The 7,726-nt window shown below is 25.7% G+C and overlaps 1 long non-coding RNA gene across 1 annotated transcript; it reads left to right on the forward strand.

The window, feature by feature from the left end:
* Positions 1–4,395: 4,395 nt before the first annotated feature.
* Positions 4,396–7,161, forward strand: LOC126550298 (uncharacterized). The gene is made up of 3 exons (XR_007604349.1): positions 4,396–4,475; positions 6,632–6,763; positions 6,835–7,161. It is a non-coding gene; the product is annotated as an uncharacterized LOC126550298 (long non-coding RNA).
* The last annotated feature ends 565 nt before the right edge of the window (positions 7,162–7,726 follow it).

Genomic DNA, 7,726 nt, shown 5'->3' on the forward strand with positions numbered 1-7,726 from the left:
TTTTCCACGAATAATTACCGCTAGAAGTAAATAATAATATCCGCTAGAACCGTGTCTGAGTTAACTACCATTATCTTAATGTATTCCCTCAATCTACCAATGTCACTCCGCTACTAGCTTCCACTCACGGTACCTCCCGTGTGTATACACGTACGTAACACCGTACAGCTCAAATACTTATAGGTACCAACTACATAGTCGTGTAGTCGTGTAAATTCAAGTCTAATAATTAATGAACTGAAATTCACTCTATTTGCTTTGTACTCAAAAATTTGACGTTTAATACTAACTTGTCCTTGCGTATTGCTAATATCCGTTTAGACAAAACTTTATTAATTATTAAAATATAATGTAAGTTCGGGGAAAATGTTTAAAAACATCTACACTCACTCATATTTTAATAAATATCGAAAAAGGAGAACATAATCCAATGTCTATAGTTATATGTATCATACTTTATTTATAATTATTTTAGTTTATTTTTATCTATTATAGTTTATTATTTAAATCATTTGTTTTATTTTGTTATTTAAATAATTGTAATACCATATTTATCAGATTTGTAATACTCGTAATTTTGTGAAACTGTACTAAACAAATTATATCTCACTTTTATTATAGAAAGGCCCATCATGAATTTATTCATAGACTATACAAACTATACTCTCAATGGTTGCAGTTACGTTGACATCAAAAACCAAACAATAATAATTTAGTGTACTTCATATAAAAGTCATTGGAAATTTTTATAACGATCAACGATAATATTATTTACACGTAGTTTATTATACTTTATAGAATATCATGATCACAGAACACAACTAATACATTTTTTATAATTGTAATTATTCACCTACAAATGTCATGATCCTTCCCACTTTTAGCAACTCGCATAAAAACGTTATTTTTTTTAAAAAAAATACTGGATTTATCTTTTAACAGTTTTATTTTATCTCTATAAAATTCTCGAAAAAAAATAAAATCGATAATAAATATAATAAAAACATATTTGTTTTATTTATAATATAAATACTTTCAGCCAATAAACTATGCTTATCTCAATGTATATTTATATATATTTGATTTGCATAAAAATTGACCTGTTATCTTCAACACTGTTTTTTGGTTACTCTGTCATCAATAATAAATTATCAATATTCCAAGAATAATAAATTATTTACGAAAAGTACCACTGCTGCTAAAAAAAAAGCCATCGTAGGATAGCAATCCACCTATCACCCACCTCATATATGACACTGACGTCCTTCTATTATAGTACGCGCCTACTTAAATAATATAATACTATACTGTCTACGTTTAAGTCGACTCCATCTGACAATATAAATGTTTAAATTCTAAAATGTGTTATACACGTCTTATATTATACTTGTTGTTCACACGCGACATGTTTTAGTAATACGGAATCAAACGTAAAATACATATCATTTTTGCCGACGACAGCAACACGCGAAAGACGTATATTATTGGGTGTATATAAATATATATATATTTATTCGGTTTCGAATCAAACGCATATAATAATAATATGTATACATAATACATATAGAAGACTTGTTGTTGGTTGTCACGCGATACCTCCACAACAACCACTATTCTACAAGATAACAATGGAAATAATAATAGGTAATAATAATAATAATAATAATAATAATATGACACACGTTTCTATACGTATTATATTACGTCTAACATCAATATAAATTTTCGTTTTAGTACATGTCAATATCGTGTCGCCTCTTCATTACTATACGCACAAATGCCCACTATAAATATTATAATAAGATGCACCCAAACTCCCCAGTAAATTGGATAAATGTAGAAAAAAAATTACCGTGAAAAAACTAATCGTTTTTACTACGTGCGTATTTCCATTACATTTTTAAATATCAGTAAAAATAAATCGTTTAAGAATTAACCTTAACTATTAGTCAACTTTTTTCGATAATAATTGTTATTAAAATATTAATTACCTATTTGAGAATATTTTAACTCAATGAGTATTAAAATAGGTATAAGTGCACGTGCAGTGCTATTAAAATATGCAGTAATAGCGCTACATTAGTGTCGTTATTCATCACCGGACGATCACTCATCTCATCACGCAAGTCGATTATATTGAAAGATATGTTATCAAAAACTACGTTCGTATTTAAGCCTTAAAATTGTATGTTTTATTACAGCGATAGGTCAGTATATAACATAAACACACTACGTACATTTTTTATTGTACACAATAAGTACTTATTCTAAAGGACTTTATAGTAAATTAGTTAGTTTATAACTATACTGTATTCTTTTAAAATTATCTATTTTGAAATATGCCTTGTTATAAAAATGTTATATAAAATAATTGTATTGTTTATTAGTTATTACAAAAAAAAAAAATATGTAACCTTGTAGGAATGAAACCTTTGTTACAGAACATCTATATAGATAGCGACTTGACTTTTGATTCAATCCAAATACATTCAATTGTTTTTTTTTTTGTTTTAGTTAAACCACGGTCATTCGTCGGTCGAACATAAATTATTTGGGCTCAACTATAATATATAATAATGACATAGGTAGTAAAATTATGTTCCTTTTTTACAGTAATGAAATAAAGGATATTTAATTCTGAACAAATTAACGTTTGCACAATAGAGTCACATGCACATAAAGTCTCGTAAATTGGTGATATAATATTATTTTATTTTAATATTTAAAAATTTACTTATGTTTTTCGTCATGTTAGATCTTGTATATTTTATTTTTTTTTAGACTACCTATCAAATATTTAATATTTAACCAATTCCTTCTTTCTTAATTGAAATAATTTATGCTACCTGTCTACTTATATCAAACATAATTTATACAGAATTTTTTTATACTTTATTTTTTGGACTTCTTTCGTTATTTTGTATTACAAAGTTTTAATAGAATTCAATATTTATAATAAGTTTAATTTTTTTTTCAATTTGTTTGTAATTTGTTTGTTTTTTTTTTTTTATTCAAAACCAACACAAAAAACTTTAGTACAAATATAAGACATTATTGATTTACTTAAGATTTTCTTTTTAATTGAATTGTTTTTTTTTTACATTTAAAAAACCTGTTTCAATTTGTATTAATTTATTCAGTGGACAAATGATAATGATTCAAATGCAAAATTCAATTTGCAGTTCAGTATGAAAAGGTTAGTCAGTTAATACATTTTTATAAAAGTATACATTTAATTCTTATATAATATTGTATGTAGTAAATTATTTTTAATTTTCACGAAAATTTATTGATTCGTCGCTAAGGCACTCTGTCAACCTATATTACTATAGGTATGTATTTTCATGATATGTAATGCTTTTGATATTACCATTTAAGTAATATAAATTATTATTAATACCATACAGTAAGTTGTTTCAATTTTTTTTTAAATTTAATTTAGAAAACAATGCATTTATTATAGAATAAATACATTATTAATATATATAACAATATATTGTTTTTATAGTTTATTGTTGTTGTTAACTTTATAATCAATAACACCTTATTGTAGAACGGTGTAAATAAAATCGTAGTATAAATCCGTAAAATAACTATTATTTCATAAAATTAATGTAAATTTTTTTTAAAAATCATTATATATCTAAATTAAATTGAATACAGGTAAAAATGTCATGTCCTAACGAATAATATTTTTTAATTTTTACAAAACATTTAACATTTTTATTTTTCATGTAAATATATTAAGTCATTTCAAATTCTAACTTCTTATACTTACCATAAAATATTCAAAGCTAAAAATCAAAAAAAAAAAACGTTTTACCATATAAATCATGTTAACATACACAAAACAAAAGTACTTAATTGTAAAATCAATTGGTCTACTCAGATTTACTTCTAGAACTTCTAAAACTATGTGAAATAAAATATAATAAAAGTAAATACATTATTCGAAAACATATTATAATATAATATTACACAAAAAATCAAATATGGTACTTATATTATTTTTATTTTTCCAACTGTTCAGAGTTTAATGTATATAAGTGAATTTCGAAAAGAAACTAATGCTTATAATAAAAATTCTTTAATATTAAACAAATGAAAATTGCACAAAGTTCAGAATACATAATAATTAAGCTTTTGACTAAATTTTGCAAAAATATTTAAATTAAAATATATAATCACGGCATCGTGAAGTTCAATGACCTGTCCTTAACCTTTCTGAGTATAAAATGAACAATATAAATTAGAACTGGTAAAAATAATTATTATTGATTTTTATAGTAAACAATTTATAGTAACATTTTTTAGTAAACATATCTGGTTTAAATGAGTTTTATTATTTAGCAAAATACACAAAACAAAACTATACTATGTAAAATACGTCAAATTCAAAATTTTCCTAAACAAATAATAAACTAAATTCGTTTTCTACCACTAGTATGAATAACTGAGTTACAAGTATAGTTTTGGTAAGCTGTGTTGATTATTATATAAATATTAAAAATATAAAATTTTACCGGCATTTATTTGAACTTAAATGATTTTCAAAATAAGTATTTGTACATACCGAAATAATGTAAGTCTTACACCATAGTGTTCCTCAACCTGGGGGAGGGGTCGCAATCACCATAACTAGAGGTCACGTAAGTCAAAAATAATAAAACACCAATTTACAAAATGAACATTTAATTTAAAAATTTTTATTGATTAAAAAAAAAATACAAATACCTGTTACAAGTTTAAATAAGTATTACACATGATATTTATAAATTGATATTCAAAATGGTATATTTTTTTTAGTTAATTGATTAATGATAATATGATACCTATTTTTATTGTTCAAATTTGTGTACTTAATACAGACAGGGGGTCGAGAAGTGATTGACCATATTTTATACCTATTTTAAAAGTCGCGTCACTAAAAAGATTGAGAAACGCAGATTTAATAGAATTATAAAAATACAAATAACTCGGATGTCCGTCTCAAACCAACCATTAAGGTGATTTCGCTCGCATGTTTTACAGTCTAGGTACTTGGTTCAACATTGTTAAAAAAAAAAAAAACAGTTAAAATACTTATAATTTAAGCGTGGAAAAATTCATATCAAGTAGATATAATTTACTTCAAAAGCACTTACGTGTTATTATTGCAGGTGGGCGAATGCTAGCGAGTAGGTGGATTATCCAATAATATCTGTTTTTGTATACCATGAACTTAAAACTTCTTTAAGTAAAAGTCGTCATCGGTAATGACTTTATACGAACTCTTAGCTTTCATCCTCATAGTTCTTCGCATGTTTTTCTGTATAGATATAGTGTATCATTAAATGTATTATGTTTTGAAAAGCTTGTTATAAATAACTTGGTGTTATAATACGTATAAACATATATACATATATACAATATACATATAGGTCTTCCAAGTCAAAAATACAATACAATATATATATAAGTAGTAGATATATAGTATATAATACATATGTGTGTGCGTTTCTTCTGAAAGAAATCGAATCAATGAATTCAACACAAAAACTGGAATTGACAATACGTTTCCGCTATTTTCGATCGTTTACGTCAGATAAACACCCATTCAGCTTATAAAATAACACAATAATGTTATTATTATAAAGCTTAACCGAAATCGGTAACACCTTCGCGTATATGGTCGAATGCTAACATCATTTTTTTTAACGCCTTATAAATTGAGGAGCTCGAACCGTGTAAATGACAGCTATAGAATAACCATTCGATTACTACAACGTTAGAGTATTACGTACACGTGTATATAATATAACACAACAAAGTGGTGCTTGGTTTGTTGCTTATTTGTTATTTTTTCGCATGATAAATATTAAGATACAACGGTAAGAAATATATAATATAATGTATAATCTTCATTGTAGGTGTGAGTACACTGGATGATCTATTTATCATAATAATTTTTCATTAACTATAGTATTAAAAACAATATTTTTCTTAAAAAAAATTTTTACTACTTTTATCGTTATCTTTTCAATTATTTATACTTTATAGTGACAATATACATTTTTTATCCTGATTCCTTATTATAAAGAAGAATATATTTTAGTGTATTTCGATTTATAAAAATCAAATATCAGACAAATAGTTTATGAGTTAAATTATTTAAAGTTAAAATGATTACACTACTATTGATCAGTAGTTAAATATTTAATGGTAACCTGCTGAATGTTAGTCCACAACTCTATTCATTTTAATTTCAAACACTTAAAACTCATAACTAATAAGGTACTTATTCGAAATTTAATTTTTAAAAATCGAAGTACTTTGATTATTATTGTACATTCAAAGAGTAAAAACTAGAAGAAATGATAACGATAAAAATAAAGTGAGGTATTGCTTTGTAACGAGTAACGACTTAAAGTCATGTAAACGAAATATTTTCTAAAATTCAAGTGTTTACTAAATTCTAAAATAAAATAATACATTTCATAAGTGAAATGGATATCTTATTCATTGATTGATATTTAAACGAGTGTTATCTTTTTATATTAAATTATAATATACATTGTAATTTACAATATTTACAACATAAAATAATACAGAATGATAATTAAAAATACTTCAAGGTAAAAATAAAAATTAGGTTTACATCAGGATATCTCATTGGTTTGTTGGTTTCGTTAGAAAGATAGTTGGCGATCTAGATTAGAATTTAGAATGGAACGTATGATCCGGTGTGTCTTTGAGAAACTTTCAAGTCGAGTACAATTAAAAGGTAAGGAAAAGTATCGTAACTACTAATTAAGCCAAAAATTAATTCAAATTTTTATGTTTCTCTGCGATCAGCTAACGATTTAAGGTTAAAGAGAACTGCAACTAGTGCATAGACGTAAAATACATATAGAACACAATACAAAACATGTGAATCGCAAAAGTCTACACTGAACTCTTTCCATTAAGAAGTAAGATTCATAAATATAATGCAGATTCCAAACAATAGAGCCATGCTCAAAATTAGGACGAACCATCACGCAGTAGAGTATTTTCGGTAAAATTTGAAGTCTTAAATCAGAAGCTGTCCTTATTACAAAACCAAGTGTTTTAAATATAATATTAGACATTAACCACTCCCGTCCAAATTTGTCTTCTCACTATTGGAGTTTTCCAAACAAAAGACTGAGACACTTTGAAAGTGTGACTTGAGTACTTACTCTTTTTCCTAAAATTTACTCAAGTGCACTCGGAGCAACGCGTTACCATAAAACTACGACGACGTTATTAAATAACCGTTTTTTATACTTTTCGGCCAACGACTCGCATTTTAAAACTTTCAGGAACTATAAGCCCTATAATTGGCTAACAATGACCAGTATTTTATGTAATATATATATAACGTTATTACAATGTATTATATTAACTATACATTATATAATAATATAATAACTAAATGAAGTGTCGTCGCATCTATAACCCTCGAAATTCGTTCAACAAAAGTTGGGTTTCAATATCAAAACTCCACAATCAGACACGACGTATTTATTGTGTTATCAAAAAATAATAGTCGGACATTGTACGGTCGTCGTCGTTTTTACATTGTGTTAACAATTATTATTAATGTTTGGTGGCACGTGTAATTAATTTAATGATATTATATACACGAGTATACGATGAATGTGTACCGTTCTAAATTTCTGATCAATGTCAAACAATACGCTACCCGCTACCCTGCAATTAAATG

This window comes from Aphis gossypii, chromosome 2 (assembly GCF_020184175.1).
Source record: "Aphis gossypii isolate Hap1 chromosome 2, ASM2018417v2, whole genome shotgun sequence".
In the NCBI taxonomy this organism is placed as follows: domain Eukaryota; kingdom Metazoa; phylum Arthropoda; class Insecta; order Hemiptera; family Aphididae; genus Aphis; species Aphis gossypii.